We start from the raw sequence: 21,777 nt of genomic DNA, 5'->3' as shown, positions 1-21,777 counted from the left end.
TTCAAGGTTTTTAACTTCCTTGTGATGGGTTCGAGCATCCTCCTTTAGCTCGGAGAAGTTTGTTATTACTGACCTTCTGAAGCCTACTTCTGTCAACTCATCAAAGTCATTCTCTGTCCTATTTTGTTTCATTGCTGGCGAGGAGCTGCAATCCTTTGGAGGAGAAGAGGGGCTCTAGTTTTTAGAATTTTCAGCTTTTCTGCTCTGGTTTCTCCACATTTTTGTGGTTTTATCTACCTTTGGTCTTTGATGTTGGTGACCTACAGATGGGGTTTTGGTGTGGATGTCCTCTTTGTTGGTGTTGATGCTATTCCTGTTTGTTAGTTTTCCTTCTAACGGTCAGGTCCCTCAGCTGCAGGTCTGTTGGAGTTTGCTGGAGGTCCACTCCAGACTCTGTTTACCTGGGTATCACCAACAGAGGCTGCAGAGCAGCAAATATTGCAGAACAACAAATATCTAGAAGCTTTGTCCCAGAGGGGCACCCACCTGTATTAAGTGTAAGTCAGCCCCTACTGTGAGGTATCTCCCAGTTAGGGTACACGGGGGTCAGGGACCCACTTGAGGAGGCAGTCTGTCCATTCTCAGAGCTGAAACACTGTTCTGGGAGAACCACTGCTCTCTTCAGAGCTGTCAGACAGGAACGTTTAAGTCTACAGAAGTTTCTGCTGCCTTTTGTTCAGCTATGCCCTGCCCCCAGAGGTGGAGTCTACAGAGGCAGCAGGCCCTGCTGAGCTGTGGTGGGCTCCACCCAGTTCAAGCTTCCCTGGCCACTTTGTTTACCTATTCAAGCCTCAGCAATTGCGGACACCCCTCCGCCTGCCAGGCTGCTGCCTCGCAGGTCAATCTCAGACTGCTGCATTAGCAATGAGCAAGGCTCTGTGGGAGTGGGACCTGTTGAGCCAGGTGTGGGATATAATCTCCTGGTGTGCCATGTGCTAATACCGTTGGAAAAGTGCAGTATTTGGGTGGCAGTGTCCCAATTTTCCAAGTACAGTCTATCATGGCCTCCCTTGGCTAGGAAAGGGAAATCCCCTGACCCCTTGTACTTCCTCGGTGAGGTTACGCCCCGCTCTCCTTGGGCTTGCCCTCCATGGGCCGCACCTGCTGTCCAACAAGTCCCAGTGAGATGAATCAGATGCCTCAGTTGGAAATGCAGAAATCACCAGTCTTCTACATTGATCATGCTGGGAGCTGCAGACTGGAGCTGTTCCTATTCGGCCATCTTGGAATGGTGACCCACCAGATATGCTCTTAATGTTTAGATATCTTCAGTTGAACAAGGTCTCCTTGTTATACTTTATTTGCTTCAACAGTGAGATTTGGAGCAATCCTAGCAATCCTAGTTTGTGGTTTGTTCTGCATGAAGTGTTTTATATAACTAACATGGTTTGCTTGTCTTTTCTTCTACTTCTGTTGATAAGTAGTCTGAGAAAAAAATTGGTGACTCATGAGGTAAATATATACACACATATATATATACATAGAAACAAAAATGCATTAATATAATATTAACAGATGATTAAATTAAAGTGAGCTTTCACTCCCGACATTTTATGAGTATACATTACTTTATAGTTAAGAAAGTAATAAGTACTCTTAAATATGCAATAACGAATAATTTTGAAATATAGAGAGATATCACCATTTATGTCTTAGATGCATTCACTATGTTCCTAATTTTTGTTTTTAAATTATAAGACCACAGTTTGGGAAAATATAAGCTAGAAAGAAAAAAACGTAAAATTTTCTGCAATGCTTAATTTACTCAATAATTATGCTATGCTCATTGGCATCAATGAATATATGCATGTTAATTTCCCCATGATCTTTAGCTTGCAGATACTCAGAGGGTGATGCTGGTGATCTGATGGAAAGAGCATTTTTCTTACAATTTTAGCTGAATATTTGCTGTGTAATCATTGGCAAACCAGCCAATCTTTCTGAAATTTGGTTTCCTCATCAGTAGAGTGTAAATAATAATAAGAGCTGTAGTAAATGCCAACTTAGATAATATATGTAAAATGTCTTTTAAATTGTGAGATGTATTGTATGTCTAGAAGCAATAATAATTACCATAATTTTTACCTTAAATTCATAGACATCCTTATCAAGCTCTCATTTCTTTGATGGGAAGGGACTGACTGAGTCTCTCTCCTATTAGAAGCAATACCCGGCTTCACTGGGCAACCCTAATCTGTGACTACAAGAAAAGTCATGTTACTGTGACTTTGCCCATATTTTTCCCTCCACCTGGAATCCCATCCTCCACATTCCCTGCAACTTGCCTTCTTAGATAGGCTTACCTCAACTCCTCTTTCACAGATCAGCTCAAAAGCCCCTACCTCCATGAAGCTTTCTCTCTGTCTCTCTTTTTTTTTTTTCTTGACAGATCCTTGCTCTGCTGCCAGACTGGAGTGCAGTGGCACAATCTCGGCTCACTGCAACCTCTGACTCCCTGGTTCAAGTAATTTTGCCTCAGCCTCCCAAGTAGCTGGGATTACAGGCACGTGCCACCATGCCCAGCTAATTTTTGTATTTTTAGTAGAGACAGGGTTTCACCATGTTGGCCAGGCTGGTATGGATCTCCTGACCTCATGATCTGCCTGCTTCGACCTCCCAAAGTGCTGGGATTACAGGTGTGAGCCACCGTGCCTGGCCAAAGCTTTCTCTGATAATCCTTCAAGAAGACCTCTCATCTTGAATTTCCTTAGACATTACCATAATTAGTTGTTGACAAATCTGTCTCTTTAACCAGATAGGTATTTGACTATTGGGTTAAAATTGACAGCTACATCCTACACCATGAACCCTTTCCTGGTGTACTATCAAGCATTGGTCTAAGTGTAAAGTTTATTTTTGCTGTAACTGAGTACACTATTTTTTTGGTTGTTGTTTTGTTTTTTGAGATGGAGTCTCACTCTGTCACCCAGGCTGGAGTTTAGTGGCATCATCTCGGTTCACTGCAACCCCCACCTCCTGAGGTCAAGTGATTCTCCTGCCTCAGCCTCCCAAGTAGCTGGGATACAGGCACGTGCCACCACACCCAGCTAATTTTTGTATTTTTTTGTATTTTTTTTTTTTAGTAGAGATGGGGTTTCACTATATTGGCCAGGTTGGTCTCAAAATACTGACTTCATGATCCGCCTGCCTCAGCCTCCCAAAGTGCTGGAATTACAGACATGAGCCACCACACCTGGCCTTACACTCATTTATTACAATGTGTAAGAAGATACATTGAGTTGAGTAAGTGTATTAGTTCATTTTCACACTGCTGATAAAGACGTATCCATACACATTTGTAAAGAAAAAGAGGTTTAAAGGACTCACAATTCTATGTGGCTGGGGAGGCCTCACAATCATGGCAGAAAGCAAATGGCATGTCTTACATGGTGACAGACAAGAGAGAAAATGAGAGCCAAGCAAAAGGGTTTTCCCCTTATAAAACCATCAGATCTCACGAGACTTATTCACTATCACAAGAACAATATGGGGGAACCACTCCCATGATTCAATTATCTCCCACTGGATCCCTTCCACAACACGTGAGAATTATGGGAGTTACAATTCAAGATGAGATTTGGGTGGGGATACAGCCAAACCATATCAGTAAATTATGCAATGTGGTCTAAAGCAGGTTGCTAGTTGCTGCAAGGAGAGCTAAATATTGTCAATAGCAGACCAGAAATGGATAAAGATCAGAAATGTATGTGTCATGCCAGAGCAGCCCATGCTTTACCCAACAGTGAGACACTACTTTGTGACTGATGGAGGAAACCTAAACCCTTCAGATGCATGCCCAGATTTCTAGTATTTAAAAATATATTCAGTATTTAAAAATATATTCTTGTGTTTAGAAATAAAAAATACAAAAGGAATTGAGAACTGCTGCACTCACTGTACTTGATGTTGAGTTCCTTGAGGGTGTGCATGAGTATTTGAATAGGAAAAAAAGAGTAATACATGAGAATCAGAGTTAATAGATCTAAAAACATAATTAGTCAAATAATTTTTTGTTAAGTCTGACACTATTCTACTGTGAAGTAAAAAGATTTTTGGTATGGTAGTGGCCAACGATTTCTGGAAACTTAAGAAAATAGGTTCAGTTCATTTTGTGGTTAAGATCTTGTGCTTTGAAATCAGATGGATCTGTTCTCAAATCCCAACTTGGCTATTTACTACCTATGTGATTTGATTGCTTAATGTCTCCAAGCCTCAGTTTTCTTTTCTTTAAATGAGGCTAATATAATATATGAGTTGGGATGATTTTGGCTATAAAAAACAGATGTTCTAATAATAAAATAATTGATTATTTTACATAGTGAGAAGTTCAAAGGCACAGTGGATTCCAAGGTTGTGAGAGATTCAATGACACAGTGATGTTATTTCCATCTTTTAGTGTTACCGTTTTCAGGGTTGACTTCTTTCAGAAGCAAACTCTCATTTTCAGAGGGCCGCATTTTCCCGTGCCTCTTAAATGTGAAGGAAATTTTATTTCAAGACCACTGGTATGGCTGGGTGTATTGGCTTACATCAGTAATCCCAGCACTTTGGGAGGCGAGGCCAAGGTGGGAGGATCACTTGAGGCTAGATGTTTGAGACCAACATAGTGAGATCCTGTCTCCACAAACAAAAATAAAATTATCTGGATGTGGTGGTGCATGCCTATAGTCCTACCTACTCGGGGGGCTGATGGGGGAGGATCACTTGGGCCTGGGAGTTTGAGGCTGCAGTGAGCTAGGGCCGGTGACAGCGCAAGACTCTGTTCCTAAAACAAACACAACACAACAAAACAGAAGGCTACTGGGTTAGCGGCTTATTCCCAAAGTAATGACTAGCAGTGAGGATAGAATTATCATGATTGTTGCAAATCAGTCATCTCAAGAGAAATAAATGTTGGAGAGTCACCATAGCTACTATAGAATCAACTTTTAATTTTTTTTATTTTTTGAGAAAACTGCTTATGAAACTCTGAGCTCATTGTCCCACATAGAGTAAGAATATGGTAGCTTTTCTTATCAACCAGTCACTAATTTGGACCTAAAAAGTCCGCTTCAGATTTTTGGTTTGTAACATTTCTTGCACCTACTTTCTTTACTCAACAATCATTCTGTTCCTAATTCCTTTTCTCTCCTCTGGCCAACATTTGGGAGATGTGTGCCTCATATAAGAGTAAACTTGACAGTGAGTATCTAAATGCGTTGATGCCTCTTGACCTGTCTGGTTTTCAGGTATTGTTTTGTGGAACGTTCCTTTGGCCTGAGAACTATGAATTCTGTTGTGTACATGGTCTTGAGGAAGGAAACAGTCAGTTCCTTACAAGTCAGGTCCTGGGTTTAAGTGCGTTCCTATAGGATTTCGCTGAAGGAAACCTGGGCTGCTCTGGCCCGTCGTACTCCACAGCTGGGCAACCTTGTGCAGACCACCATATCTTGTGGGTCTTAGTTGTCTTTTTGGCAAAATAAGGAGGATCTGGGGATCATGGAGCTAATTGCTGTGGAAAGGCTTTCTTAATGTTTTAACTCATTGAATACACTAGTTATTTTTGCCCACTGGGTAGCTTTTTTGTATAATACATGAGCATAATAGAGGGGCATAGCCTACATAAGGGGAAGGTGCAAAACAAACAATGCAATGACTTGATCTGGGAGCAACTTCCTATGTTTAAAGAAAAAAGAAAGCTCGTTTCTTCTGCTCCTCTTCTGCAGGTACTTCCCCTCCGTTTAAGTTTTTAATAACCTCAGTGGAGTCTCCCAGTGTTCAGAAAAATGTCTCTAACTGAACAGGAGCAAAGTTGATTGTTTTGTTTGGTTTATGCACCTGTGTTAAGAGTTTTCCATTTCATCAATGAAAAGTGAAGCTATTTGCTTTTCTGTGTACGTATGGACAAAATGCCACAAACATCTACAGTCAGTAAATCAATGAAAACCAATCATATTCAAGGATGAATATTATTTCTTGTTATAAAATTTATTTATTTTTTAATTTTAAAAATTGGTATATACAAATTATACATATTTATGGGGTACATAGCGATGTTTCAATACATGTAAAATATAGTGATCAGACCAGGACAGTTAGAATATGCATCACCTGAAACATTTATCCTTCTTGGGTTGGGAACACTCAATATCTTCATTCTAGCTATTTGAAACTATACAATATATTATTGTTAGCCATAGTCATTCTACAATGCTGTAGAACGCTTGAACTTATTCCTCCTATTTAGCCATAGTTTTGTATCTTTTAACAAATCTCTCCCTATCCTCCTTTCCCACCCTATGGTATCATCTGTTTTACTTTTTATTTCTATGAGATAAACTTTTTCAGCTTCCACATGAGTGAGAACATGTGGTGTTTAACGTTTTTTATTTTTATTTTTTTTTTGAGACAAAGTCTCACTCTGTCACCCAGGCTGGAGTGCAGTGGTACAATCTCGGCTCATTGCAAGTTCCACCTCCGGGGTTCACACCATTTTCCTGCCTCAGCCTCCTGAGTAGCTGGGACTACAGGTGTCCGCCACCATGCCCAGCTAGTTTTCTGTATTTTTCAGTAGAGACAGGGTTTCACTGTGTTAGCCAGGATTGTCTTGATCTCCTGATCTCATGATTCGCTCACCTCGGCCTCCCAAACTGCTGAGATTACAGGCGTGAGCCACCACACCCGGCTGGTGTTTAACTTTTTGTTCCTGGCTTATTTGATTTAAAATAATGTTCTCTAGTTCCTTCCATGTTGTTGCAATTGACAGGATTGCATTCTTTTTTATGGCTGAATAGTATTCCATTATATATATATGTGTGTGTGTATATATATATATATAATATACATATATATGCACATTTTCTTTATCCATTCATCTGTTGTTGGACACTTTGATTGATTCCATGTCTTGGCTATTGAGAATAGTGCTGCAAGAAATAGGACAGTGCAGATGTCTTTTTGATATACTGATTTGATTTCTTTTGGACAAATGCCCAGTAGTAGGATTGCTATATCATATGATCTTTCTATAATATTTGTAGTTTTTTGAGGAACCTCCATACTGTTCTTCATAGTGGCTGTACTAGTTTACATTTCCACCAACAGTGTATAGGAGTTCCCTTTTCTCCACATCCTTGCCAGCATTTGTTAATGTTTGTCTTATTTTTTGAACTTAAGACCCAACTCGTCAGAGTTGTCTTTCAAAGAATGAGAACTGCCATTCCTTAGAAAGTAGCATGAAATAAAGTGACTCGTAGGAATATTCCTTGGCCAATCTAAAATTGAAACAGACAGTGCACATGGCTTTATTTAGGATCCTAGAAATTGAACATAGAAGGAATTCTTAGCTCAACATTCTTCCAGATTGTAGAAACTAGTTGATGTTTCCTGACAAGGCCTCTTGCCAATCTCACCTCTCCTAGCTAAGCTCTTTTAACTCTGGTCTTAGGCTGATCTATCTCCTGGCAACAAATCTTCTTTTAAATAAAAACAGATCTCCTAGATGGTCTTGTTCACTCTTTCCTTCTATTGACTACCTTTGTTGCCCATTCTCATCACTTTCTCAATTTAGTCATATTTTTCTTTTTTATTCTCTTCCTTCAAGCTCTTTATTTTATTGTTTTCTCTTCATCCTTTTAGATGATGGTTAGGTTATCACTGTCCAATATGGGAGCCACTAGCCACATGTGTCTATTTAAGTTAATTAGAATTAGAGAAAATTAAACGAAAATCAGTTCCTCTTCAGTCACATTTCAAGTTTTCAATAACCACACGCGTCTAGTGGCCAGCACAATGATTGGACAGGGCAGATACAGAAGATTTCTGTAATAACAGAAGGCTCTATAGACAGTGTTGACCCAGGTATTTAATTTCTCCACTTCCTTAAGTGTTTTTCCACTTTCAGGAAATTTCTACCCATTTTCACCCTTATTACTATAAAAAAGTCAAAGATACATATTGGAAACAAAGGGAATATCTTCATAGATTGTTCACATACCTGGAGGACAGTTTCTTCTGTCCTCTTGGTCATAGTCATTTCATAGTCTCTGTAATTGTTTCAGCACATTAAATAGAAGAACAGAGAGCCGATGTAGTCTTTAAGATTTTCATCCTTAAAAGTGTAATTTCATATAAACTCTGAAGATTGCAACTTATCATGCTTTTGGGTGGCCATGACCACAATTCAGGAATGATTGCTGCGTGGAGACTTTGCCATCAAAAGAGGTAGACCTCAGCAGAGAGCTGTCTGCACACTGTGGCCCTAGCTTTCAAATTTTATTTCTCTGTTGTCTTCCCTTTTAGTTTCTTCTAGCTCTGATCTTGACTTTTTCTTTTCTGCCTTGTGTCCTTTTCAACCCTTTAATTAGTGTTGGCATCTTTTTCATAGGAGTCAGATTCAGATCTCAGCCATCCTTTCTGTCATTTCCATGCTAATCTTACTAAATTTGATGACTTGTCTGCATTGTTGCCAATGTGTGATCTTTCCTGCACCCACATTTTGCTTTGTTTTTCAGAGTTTGAAGGAACACTTAGAGCTTGAGGAGACTCGACCCACTTCTTCCTTAGCAAGCATGAGTTCTCATGTCTTCCATTTCCCTTCACTCAGCTTGGAGAGAGTGAAAAGAAGAAACAAAGAAAAATTTTTACCTTCAAAGAGTTTACATACTAATAGGGAATACAAAAGATAGTTAAGAAATTAGGCCAGATGATTTGTAGAGAACTCTGTGGCTGATGTCAGCACAACTATCAGAGTTAAAATAAGGGTTCGTACTATTTCATTAGAAAAATACAACATGGCTTGATGGGAAAGTTTAGACAAGATTTGGACTGGCCAAGTGAGGGCATCTCAGTTTGTAAACTGGGGCAGGCTATATGAGGCAAGAATTGCTTAGGTCTTGTTTTTCTTCTACATTATTCTCCTTCTTCTTCATTTTCTACTGACAGTTATGTCCACATCTGGCCCAGGGTGTCTCCATTCTTCATTCTGATGCTTTCTTGTATTTGATTTTGCTTGGCTGTCCATAGTAGGGACTATTATCACAGGGAGCTTAAGATTCATTTACTTTTTATTTTTACTTTCGGCCATAGATTAAGACATTATAGATATGTCATTGGGGATGATAGTCATTCATTCTAAGAGCTGAGTTTAAATCTAACTGTGCCCACATTTTCTACAAAGAACGGAAAAAAAAAGAAAAATTGCTTGTTTGTTGTTTTCTGGGGGCTTCTGAGATCTGAGATTTTAATTGTTTGGAGCATTTCTGTTGAGTTCTTTCTTTTTTTTTTTTTTTCGTGTATTATTCTTGAGTATAGGCAGGTGCTAAGGGTTTATACATTTTGTTTTTCAGATGAAGAATCTGAATTTCCAGAATGGGAAATGATGAGCTCAAGATGTGAGCTCCTCTAAAGGTTGGGACTGTTGTTTTTCTTTGTGTCTCCAGTGCCTGTTGCGGTTCCTAGAACATATCAGATCCTCAGAAAATGTTTCCAGGGCACATGCTTAATGAATATCTCAGAAAAACAACAACAATGATCCAGGGTGAGCTCAGCTAAGCTGAGGAGCTGAGGATGCAATCCTTCATCTTTTCACAATGTTTTCGAGTTCTTCTACTTGTTCAAGAGTGTTTCATGCTTAAGATTATGTTCTCTTTGAGCTGGGCACAGTGACTCAGCACTGTAATCCCAGCACTTTGGGAGGCTGAGCAGGGCGGATCACTTGAGGACAGGAGCTCGAGACCAGCCTGGCCAACATGGTGAAACCGTCTCTACTAAAAATGCGAAAATTAGCCAGGCATGGTGGTGGGTGCCTGTAGTCCCAGCTACTTGGGAGGCTGAGGCAGAGGCAGAGAAGATGAACCTGGGAGATGGAGGTTACCATGAGCCTACATTGTGCCACTACCGCCTGGGTGACAGAGTGAGACTCCATCTCAAAAAAAAAAAAAAAAAAAATTATGTTCTCTCCGAAGTTTTTCATGACATCCCCTCTTGGCTGTTACATGGTTTCACAGTACTTTTATCTTGGAAAGCACAAAACACATTATATTTTAGTGACCTCTTCATATCCCATTCCTTCTGCTGGGTGTTGAACTTTTTCAGAAAATGATTTCTTGTTCACTTTAATAAGCCTAGCACTTGGCCCAGAACCTGCCACACAGTAGGCACTAAATGATTATTTGGTGAATAAATGAAAGTCATATGTCATAGTGGATGCTGTCGGTGATCCAGACAAATCTCCTTGGATACCATCCTACAACTTCTGGCTGTTTTGCCTCTAACAGCTTATACCAGTGACCTTCTGAAGAGGACCACTTTTGAGCTCTTGGACAATTTTTGCTTGGACCTCCCAAGAGTCAAAGTGCTTGGTAGTTCACATCCCTTGAGGGCATCTGAAGCCAGTGTTTCACTGGTGCAGCAGTATGAAATTCCAGGTCCTTTGCGCCGGTGTGGACCAAACTGCAACATTAAATATCCTCCAGAATTCCCCACAAATTCAGGTTGAGGCTGGAACTTCACCTGCTATAACATCACGTTCAGCTTCTTCCTTTTTCCTATTCTGATTTCCTGACGCTTACCAATTTCTCCAGAGAATCCTTCTTTAGTAGGTCACCCATGAAAGAATCCTCATCTCAGGTTCTACTTCTGGGAAACTCAAATGAATACCTCTGTTGATTCTCAGTGCTAGAATTATACATGCAAGCTTATTTATTTATTTATTTATTTTGCCATTTACACTGAGGTAATACAAATGTTCCAACTGGCCAAGTAACTTCAAAAAGCATTAGAGATAGAACCTCTGTAATGATTTTCCAATCTCATTTCTATAATGTAAAATACCTTTTATGGGGAGGCATATGCATTGATAAAAATATTGATGGGGGTGCTCGCTTCGGCAGCACATATACTAAAAATATTGATGGGAAAGACTGGCTTTCTTCCTGACAAAAAGAACTGCGTATTTCTAAAACAAAAACCAAAAAACAAAAAAACCCAGGAAGCCAGCACTGATGTTAAATCAGAACACTCATATGCTAGAGCCGATGAGATGGGACCCTAACATATGAGTCACAGAAAAAACACAGCTGGAATGAAGCAAGACATTCCAGCACATTCAGGAATGTCACTAATTTATTTCTGAATACTTGGGAAAATGTAGTCAACTGTGTAACACATACCTCTCTGTTTGCTATTTCCCATTTCACCTCTTGCTTTCTCTATGTCTATCTCACTCCAGATCTGTTTCTCTCACTGTCCTAAAATAGCCCGTCAAATTTCCTTCCATCCTCTGGTGACTGTGGCTGCAGTAAAACTGAGGTGCCAACGGAAGGAGCAACAGCTGAAAAATATGGCTTTCTTAATGGCTGTGTATATTTTCCAAAAAGTGTAGATCACTGGCATTTTAAAGGGATCGTAAATATATCATTAATGAAACTGGAAGCCATCATTTCAGCAGCCAGATTAGTGTCAGGAGTTGACACTGTTCCTAGAGGAGGGAAGAGCACTAAAAGAAAATTAACCAAGTCCAAATATCTCCATGATGCACAGACACTGGGTGAATGACACTTGGGAAAACACACACATCAATATCTTTCGAGTGTAAACTGTCCTTTCTGAAACCCTTGGGCTGGTGACAACTTGACATGGAGAAGACATAACTCTGCATAGGCTATTTAACCAAGTAAAGATGATTGTCAGGTTTCTCCAGTGTTTCTTTGTTCATAGTCTATAAACACGGATGTCCCTATTAGGTGTAGCTTCCTTTCTTTATTTGAAATCACCATTAAATTGCTCTCCAAAAATATTGTAGAGCAGCCGCAGACCTCACTGAACAATAACTTTATAAGCTCTCCCTCTCTCCCTTGAGCTTTCATCTGCTTAGCTGCCCGTCCTCAGGCTCCGAGTGTGTAATCAGGCCCAGCCTCCTGCAGAGCACCATCAGGAAAATGGCAGCTCTCACTGAGAGGCAGCAGAGCCATTCACAGTCATGGAGCTATTGAAACATTGACAGATATGACAGACATTTCCAAAGCTGTGCAAAGCATTAATTTTAATGTATGCTGTGTGTCCTTACTTAGTAAATATTTATTTGACTGTGAAAGATAGGAGAGGTAATCGCTGCTTTCCTTCAAATACAGTTGCTGTGTGAGCCCCAGCCCCCTTTTCTTGAGGGAGCTGAGGACTCAGTCCTGGAGTTTTGAAACAAAACACGGGAGAAGAAAAAGAGGCAAGAGACAAGACCTCTATTCTAGAGTTAAATTTTAACATTCTTCTATGTTTTACTCAAAATGTTTCCTTTGGTCACATGGATACAGCATAATCACATTAGCTCAGCAACTAACAAGAATCATGCTTAGCTAGAAAATAATTTCTAGGAAGTCTGGATTGGCAATAAGATTTTATCTGAAGGAGGGTCAACCTAGCTGACATTGTCTTCTATTCCAGCTTTCCCATCTGAATCTCCTATTATGATCTTCTCAGTTAACCTCTGTCATCATTGACTATCTGATCTACATAGAGCCTCACTATGGGGTCACCATATCTTCAGATGAATAGCAGAAAATTTAGACAATTTCACTCTTCAAATTAAATGGATGGAGAAGTGGGAAGGCAGTGGATTGGGTCACAACAATCATCACTGAGCACCTGCAAAGGGATAGTTACGTTTACATGTACTATCTCAGATAATCCAAACAACTCCCTGTGAGGCGGCAGCATTAGCACTCTTTCCAGTGCCACAAAATGGCAGGATTGAAATGATTGAGATATAGACTCGGGTCTTTGAAATGCAAGGTCTGGTGCTTTGTCTGCTACACTGCAAAAGAGTATTGCATACATAAAATCGCTTTGTAAACCTTAAATCTTTATAAAAATGCTAGCTACTGCTACTGTGGACAGTGGAAAATGTGCTTGTTTTTTTTGTCTGGCTGGTTAGTCATCCAGGGCTTTTCTAATGAGGCAATGAACCCAACAGGGGTGAGAGGATGAGTTGCCAAGCCTTTCACATCAACTTCGTGTGCACTAATTAAACATCATGCCTGGATAAATGGCCCAGGATGGCAAAGTCCACAGCTTCTCACGGATGTTTCCAGGAAGTCTCTTGGTTGCCTGAAGATGATTTAGTCATGACTGAGGTGCAACCTCAAGCCTCCTTCACTGGCTCTGTGTGACTGGGTACATTAACCTTTCTTTGTATCAGTAGCAAACTGTGGTGTGAATGTCCAGTGGGCCCGAAAAATCAATTTCTCCTTGGTGAGTACTTGTTAAATGTATGCTTATTTCATTCTAATATACAAGGAGAGTGACATATATTGGATTCGAAAATATTTTATTATAAGTTTTTTTTTCTTTGAACTTATGCTGTTTATCTTGGCAAGCTCTCTTAAATATCCTTTGACCTTTTCCAAAATGGCTTATTTGTTCAGTTTGCTGTCTTCAGTTTTTTGTATTCAGTGAAACTCTTTGGAATTTTCCTCAAACAAAATTTTAAACTGGAGAGAAAGCCACACAGAGTCAAAGTTTATGGGGAATAGATTTATGTTTGAAAACTAAGCCAGATATTAGTCACGTATAGTATGTTATAATATCAAGGCAGCTCTAGTCACTGTCTTAAAATCAGCTAGTTTCCTACCCAAAACTTTACTAAATCTGAGGGATACTCTACCTTTTCTGTCTGAAGTTCTGCATATATATATTTTTTAATTTAAGCAGTTGTATGGTCAGATTTTTATGGCTTCTTTACATTGAGGTAAAGGTATGTTCTCTTGTTGCGCCCCTAAAATAATCACAATCAGAAATGCAATGACTTCTTAAAAGTCTCGAATTTTCTAGTCACTCAAATAAGAATGCATTTGCTGATGGTTAATATAAAGATGGGTCATGTATGGTCTCCAACTAATATGCCTCAAGATCTATAAGTTCAATTGAGCAAAGACTTTTTCATTAGAACTAAGACTTATTCTATTATGTCATTAGAACAAAGACTCAACATCCGGTATAAGCAGACCATGATCTTATTTGGACCCCAAGCTGTTTTTCTGATCCAGTATTGATGTTTGGGGGCAAGTCTTTATTTACATGGTGCTGTGTTAAGTGTTTTCACATGTATTATCCCACTGATGCTTTTAAAAAAACCCTGTAAAGTGGTACTATTTTCAATGTTTTACAAATAGGGATAATAAGCCCCTAAATGTTTAATTAATTTGCTCAAGATTGAAGCTGGGATGTGAACCTAATGTTTCTAAATTTCGATTCTGTGCTCTTTTATTGATGATTTGTTATAACTGGCTCCTATTGTTAAGAATACATGGTATATTGAGCAATGAGGAAACCACCAAGCTGTTCTGGTTAATTATATCCATCAGTCAACTCAAAGGCATCCTTAGTCTGCAACCTCTTTGTAGCCCAACATTAAGCTTGAGAATGATGAGATATGATGTCTGTCTAATAATGGCCCTGCCCATAATTCTTTACATTCAACCAAAGCAAATGGTGAACTATTGCCCAAAATGACAATGTTTGGTCATTCATTTGCTTCAAATAACTGGCCTGGGGCCTCCTCCTACCCAGCCCAAACTAGGATTCTGGTGGAAAAAAATGTTCTCTCTCTCCTGGTAGATATCTGCTTTATAAACCCTTTAGATCATCATTAGCCCTTTAGTGACATCTTCTGCAATCAAAATTTCTTATTCTAGAAGAGTCATGCAATTCATCATGGACCTGGGACATGATAAAGGGCTTAGCCTTATTTGTGGAGAAGAATCTGCCTGCTAAGACTTGAGAGGAAGAAAAAATGTAAAAGATAGAAGGCCTTTGAAATATTGATTTGTAATAAAATTATGGGTTTCTTGGTAAATTTGTATGCAGCTACTTCCTGAAGATGAGTATGCATTGTAAAAAGTGGTCAATTTAGTCCTCCAACATTTCGAGGCTGAACAAAGTTGAGGCATAAATTGTTTATGGTAAGAGACTGGTTTCTGTCAAGAAAAGGGTCCCAAAAATCCAAGGAGCAGTTTTTTGTTGATGAATTCAATGCCAAAGGATGCTTCTTCTACATGACACAGTGAGGTGACTTAACCATCGTTACATTTTGTGGAATAAAAGTGTGAAAGGTGAATAGCTCTAGGATGGCTTGAAGACATTATTTTTGGAGACCATGTAACATGGATTGCACTTCATTTCAGAAGAGTGAATAGCAGGGAAACTAATGCAACAGACCAAGAAGAAAGCACGTTCAACTCCTCTTTTTGGAATCAATCCCAGAGTTTTCACTGCTCGCTATTCTCTGATGACTCCCAAATTTATATCTCTAGCTTGGAGCTTTGCAATGAACTCTAGACTCAGTTTCCAACTACCTGTTCAACAGTCCTACTAGCATGTCTTGCATACACATACTGCTCATCTGAACAAAATCTACTCTGCCTCTGCTTCTCTTGTCTTTATTCTAGCTTGAGTCATTATAGATTACAGACTCTTCCTTCTCTCTTACTCTTCGCATTCTATCAGTCATTATGGTCTGCTCATCCTACCTTAGAATATTCCTCAAGTCCAATTCTTCCACTTCATTTCTCACTCATTACCACTACCTTGGATTTTTCTTGCCAAGATTATTGTAAACATTTCCCATTGATATCCCTGCCTCTGGATTTGCATCTTTCCAATTTTTCATACGCTCTTCTGCCAGGATTTTCTTCCTAAAAGAATGTCATAAAGTTATTTCTCTGCTTAAAGACTTCCATTGTTGGCCGGGCATGGTGGCTCACGCCTGTAATCCCAGCACTTTGGGAGGCCAAGACGGGCAGATCATGAGGTCAGGAGATCAAGACCATCCTGGCTAACAGGGTGAAACCCCATCTCTACTAAAAATATTAAAAAATTAGCTGGCGGGGGGGTGGCGGGTGCCTGTAGTCCCAGCTACTCTGGAGGCTGAGGCAGGAGAAAGGCGTGAACCCGGGAGGCGGAGCTTGCAGTGAGCAGAGACTGAGCCACTGCACTCCAGTCTGGGAGACAGAGCCAGACTCCATCTCAAAAAAAAAAAAAAAAAAAAAAAAAAAAAGACTTCCATTGTCTTCTCTTTGCCTGAGGGATACAGTTCAAACTTGCTCATATGGTTTACAAGCCCTTTCACAATCAGGACCCAATTTATCTTTCCAATCTCATTACTTGTCGCTCCCTTCAATCACATACTCTTCACAAGCTTTCTTAACTCTGTTTGTTTTCATTAGTGTTTTTGTCTCCCTAGAATCCTCTTCTCTACTTCCTCTTCCCCACCCTCCCCTGGCCCCAGGGATCCTAGTCATCTTTAAAAACTTAGCACAATGACAGATAACAGTTGCATTTATTGGCCGTTTATTCTGCTTCAGGCACTATACTAAGTACTTTACATGGATAGTCTCAATCAGTCTTTTTTTTTTTTTTTTTTTTCCTGAGACGGAGTCTCGGCACTGTTGCCCAGGCTGGAGTGCAGTGGCAGGATCATCGCAGCTCACTGCAACCTCTGCCTCCTGGGTTCAAGTGATTCTACTGCCTCAGCCTCCCAAGTAACTGGGATTATAGGCGCCCACCACCATGCCTGGTTAATTTTTTGCATTTTTAGTAGAGACAGGGTTTCACCATGTTGATCAGGCTGGTCTCGAACTCCTGACCTCAAGTGATCCACCTGCCTTGGCCTCCCAAAGTGCTGGGATTACAGGCGTGAGCCATCGCACCCGGCCTCAATCAGTTTTTAAAAATCACAAGATGTGGGTTTGTGATGGCTACTGTTGTCAACTTGATTGGATTGAAGGATGCAAAGTATTGTTCCTGGATGTGTCTGTGAGGGTGTTGCCAGAGGAGATTAACATTTGAGTCAGTGGACTGGGTAAGGCAGACCCACCCTTAATCTGGCTGGGCACCATCTTATCAGCTACCACCATAGCCAGAATAAGAAGAGCAGGCAGAAGAACATGGAAAGACTAGACTGTTTTAGTCTTCAGGTCTACATCTTCCTCCTGTGCTGGATGCTTCCTGCCATCGAACATCGGACTCCAAGTTCTTCAGCTTTGGGACTCGGACTGACTTCCTTGCTCCTCAGCTTGCAGATGGCCTGTTGTGGGACCTCACCTTGTGATCATGTGAGTCAACACTCCTTAATAAACTTCCCTTCATATATGCATCTATCCTATGAGTTCTGTCCCTCTGGAGAACCCTGACTAATACAGGGTTCTATTCATGTTTTAGAGAGAAGGTAATTAAGATTTAGAGGGCTTGAGTAATTGTCAGATTTACAAAGGGTATCCAGGCCAAGTAATTCCAGACCCCATACTCTCATCTCTATAGCTTACTGCTTGAAAAATTGAGTGAATGAGTGAATGAAGGAGCAAGCAGTACTAAGGAGATTGAAAGCTTTGTCTTGGGAGAAAACACAGCATGAAATATATGTTGCTTACCTTTAAAGTAGGAGCTACTAAGCCTGTTTTTGCACTAAGAATTGTAAATTTATCATCAGTGAACCTCTTCTCAGAGGCTTCTGTAACTTCCACCATAATTTATCCAGGTGGAATTAATAAGGTCCTCCACTATGTTCTCATCAATTCATGCCTACACCTCTGTTGGTGTGCATATAATGTTGGTGAATTGAATGACCAGTATTGGCCCAAATGTCTGTTCTTCCCTCACCCAACAATGAGCTCCTGGAGAATAAAAAATATGTTTCATTGCTCTATGTCACTGCTGCAGTATTCAATCCGATGTTTGGTATAGAATAAGCCTATGGTGTATGTTTCTGAAATAGATGAATTAATAAATAGCTCTAGGAAGACTTAACACCCCTGCTTTAGTTTAGGAGTAGATACATTATAGCTACTATGATGCATAGATATTTCTGCTCATATTTCCACTCAGTGAGCTTCTACTCCAGAGTGAATGTGGGTTGGAAGCTGTAATTCTGGTGCTCCTATGTCTCCAAATTACCATGTGACCCTCCTACTGGGAACATATTGACATGTTGATCTAGAGTTCAAGACATAGTTTACATTTTTTTATACAACACGGCCTCTAAACACATAATGATTTTCTCCAGGGCTCAACTGAAGCCATTGGTGATGTATTCTAACACTAGAGGAAAACCCAGGTTTGCTGGGCTTTTAGAATTATTGAAGATTTACATAAAACTTTTTGGGTTATTTAAGGGATTTTTAAAAGTATTTTTTTTGTGATACACAGTTTTAACCAAAAAGCAAACACTGGAAAACTATATGACTCCACTCCTATTAAGTGGTGGGAGTGGGGGTGGGTAAAGAATTGATGTCATTACTTAAGAAGGGAAAGCTGAAATTCCAACTTGACTTCCACATTTTTTCCTGTTTTATAATTTGTGAAAATATCAGGCAATCAGAAGATTTTCATGAATGTATCTTCCTTTGGTTGTGTGATCAGTATATTCTCTCTGCTGTATAGAGTAGTGTTAGCTGCCTAGGCCAAGCTAATATTACTGAGCCAAATCAGGCAGGGCTGGCAATGCTGTGGGAGTGTGTACAAGATGGATAAGATGGCAAAGCTCACACTATAAGGAAGAACAAAATAAGGGGTGATGAATGGGGACAGTGATCAGGGCTTAGTCAATACCTATCCTGGTACCTATCTTCAAAGTTATTCAGATTCTAGATTCCACAAGTAAAAGTCAGAATCTGGGGTGGGGTTGGGGTAGGATAGGAGAGGACCCAGGGTCAAAGTTGATAGCAGCATGTCAGCCTACAAACCATATGAGCTTTGGTGAAGACCCAGTCAATTCAGAATGGTTTCCTTGGACAGCTCTTTGTCATCTCACACTCCACCTCAAACTACTACAAGTTTAACTCCAGAAGACCAAAAAAATGGGGACATAGCTCAGTGGTGGAGCATTTGAGTGCAGAAGACCAGGAAACAATGTGAATCTTTACAATCTTTTCTTAAAGAGCTAGTCCAGGAGTTTACACAGTATTATATCATTGGGCAAAATATGTTAAAATTTTTCTTCAATCTCACAACTATCCAAAGACATGAAAAAAGTTCTCTTCTTTCTGTTTCTAGTTCAATCTCTGATTCTCCCTCAATCTCTGACCCTCTCCCTGTGTTCCTCCCTCCCCCATCTTCCTTTCCCCAGTCAAGACAAGGCTCCATTTTCCTATTCTGGGAACATTCCTTCTACTCCACAACCCAGACCAGGATTCTGGTGGAATAGTATTATCTCTCTCCTGGCAGATATCTGCATTAGCACTCTGTTTTTTTTAGACTCAATGAAGTCCTAGTTTCATCTCTTTTAATGTGTATTTCTTCAAAGTTACCCAGACACTGTTTATGAAGGAAAGAATTTCCAAAGGGAAACCTTGTAACCTGAAATAACCTCTCAGAAGTGACGGTTGCTTCATCAAAGATCAGCTGTTGACCAGCTTGGACAAGGCTAGACTTTGCAAAGTCCCCAACACCAGTGAAGTCATCCAGAGTCAGATTGTCCAAAGATACTGCATATGGGTGCTGCTTACGTGTTTGTGGTTGCAGTTACATTCTGCCCAGTGCCCAGTTGTAAGGCAATAATGAAGTGGCTAAAGTATGGCTAAAAGGCAGTGATGGTTTCAGGACACTTTTATTATCTATGGAAGTGTCTTCAATTTCTTCTTTGGAACCAAAGATTATTTTTAACATGAGAATGAACTAATTAAGTGGTTAAATTCAGAATAAATGACACAGATTCATATAGGTTTTCAGAGAATACTCTGGGAAATATTCTGTCACTTTGCTGAAATTGGGATATTCAAATGATATTAATGACATTTCAAGTGGGAAATACATGCATTTAGAAAAATAATTTGACAATATCTACCCAGAGTCTTAAAAATGATCATTAATTTTATTTCTGAGCATTTATCCAATGCAATAAGCCTAAATATTGAACAAAGCATTTATGGATCAAGAAACATCGCAAAGATTTTTATAACAGAGATTAATTGGAAAAACTCAAAAGAACTAACTATTGTACTGAGAAAAAAATATACAAATCATGATAATCATGCTCCATAGAATATTAGCAGCTAGTAACATGGTGCTTGTTATTCCCATGTTACAATGTTCAACAAAAAAAGTAAGACCAAGTTATATGTATAATATGATGACGACTTTATAAAAAATACACAAAGGTATATACAACTATAAATATTAAAAAGAGCAAAAGAAAAAAAAAACAGGCTGTCAGTTGTAGTGGACTTGGGATGCTAAAAACTATACATTTCCCCCATATTCTTTCTACGTTTTAACTCAACAATTTTTTCTGTAAAGACCATATACTTTTAAAATAATGATGATAATAGTAAAGATTAGTGAAAATATTTAAATACAATCCTAAGTGGAATGATTGCCTTGACTACTGAAGCTTATTGCCGTAGACTAATTTTTTTGTTTGTTTTGTTTTGGTTTTACTACCCTTGTAATGACACCTCAAAATGCAATTTCCAGCATCGTCAGCTGTGAGATTGTTGTAATCTCAAGGAATGCATGCTGGCCTTAACAACCATGGCAACAGACTTTGAAAAAAGTTAAATGGAATGTGTCTGATTAAGGATCTACCACAACTCGGTTCAATTTGAACCTTACTCTCCTGGTCGATGATGGAGTTCTGTTGCTAATTCTTGGGGAGATGCATTGTGGTGTTATTGAAAGAGAATTATCACTTACTCTCTGTATGGCTTTTGGTGCCATTTATTTTCTTGAACCTCAATTTTCCTGTCTTTAAAGCAAGAATAATACCACCTCTATCAGAGGACTGTTGACTAGAGCGAATGAGGCAATTAATATACAGAAAAGCACCACACGTACATTAGTGAAGTAGTTCAATATGTGGGGAAATGCACCAGGTTTGGTGTTAGGCAAACCTGTCTTTGATTCCTGGTTTGACCAGTTGCTATCTCTTAGGTTTTCAGAAGATGACCCAACCCTCCTGATCCTTAGTTGTTTCATTTGTAAAATGGAGATAATGATACTCAACTTGCAAAATTATTATGAGGTTTGAAAATGATGTTTATGTAAAAATGTTTCATATGAAGCCTGTAGAATTCGTAACCACTGTTAAGTATTTATCAGAAGCTGCTTAACCTATCTTCTCTGAATGTGCTTCAACCCTTTTCATTTACTATACAGTCATGCATCGTTATACAGATGAGAATACATTCTGAGAAATGCATCATTAGATGATTCCATCATTGTTTGCACGTGGTAAGAGTGTACGTAATGAACCTAGATGGTATAGCCCAGTATATACCTAAGTTATATGGTATAACCTATCGATCCTAGGCTACGAACCTGTAAAGCATGTTACTGCACTGAATACTGCAGTCTATTGTAACCTACAGGTAAGTATTTGTACAGCTAAACAGATCTGAACATAGAAAAGGCACAGTAAAAATAAGGTATAAAAGATAAAAACTGGTATACCTGTACAGGGCACTTACCATAAATGGAGGTTGTGGGACTGGAAGTTGCTCTGGGTGGGTCAGTGAGTGAGGGGTGAGTGAATGTGAAGTCCTGGGGCATTACTGTACACTACTGTAGACTTTATTAACACTGGACACTTGGGCTACACTAAATTTATTTTTTAAAATGGTCTTCTTTCAAAAATAAATTAACCTTAGTTTATTGTAGCTTTTTTACCTTATAAGCTTAATTTTTTTCAATCCTTTTCACTCTTTTGTAATAACATTTAGGTTAAACCACAAACACATTGTAGAGCTGTCAAAAATATTTTCTTTCCTTATATCCTTATTCCATAAGCATTCTTTTATTTTTACAATTTCTAGT

This window comes from Chlorocebus sabaeus, chromosome 12, assembly GCF_047675955.1.
Source record: "Chlorocebus sabaeus isolate Y175 chromosome 12, mChlSab1.0.hap1, whole genome shotgun sequence".
Classification (NCBI taxonomy): domain Eukaryota; kingdom Metazoa; phylum Chordata; class Mammalia; order Primates; family Cercopithecidae; genus Chlorocebus; species Chlorocebus sabaeus.
Note: the sequence above shows the minus strand (reverse complement) of the source record.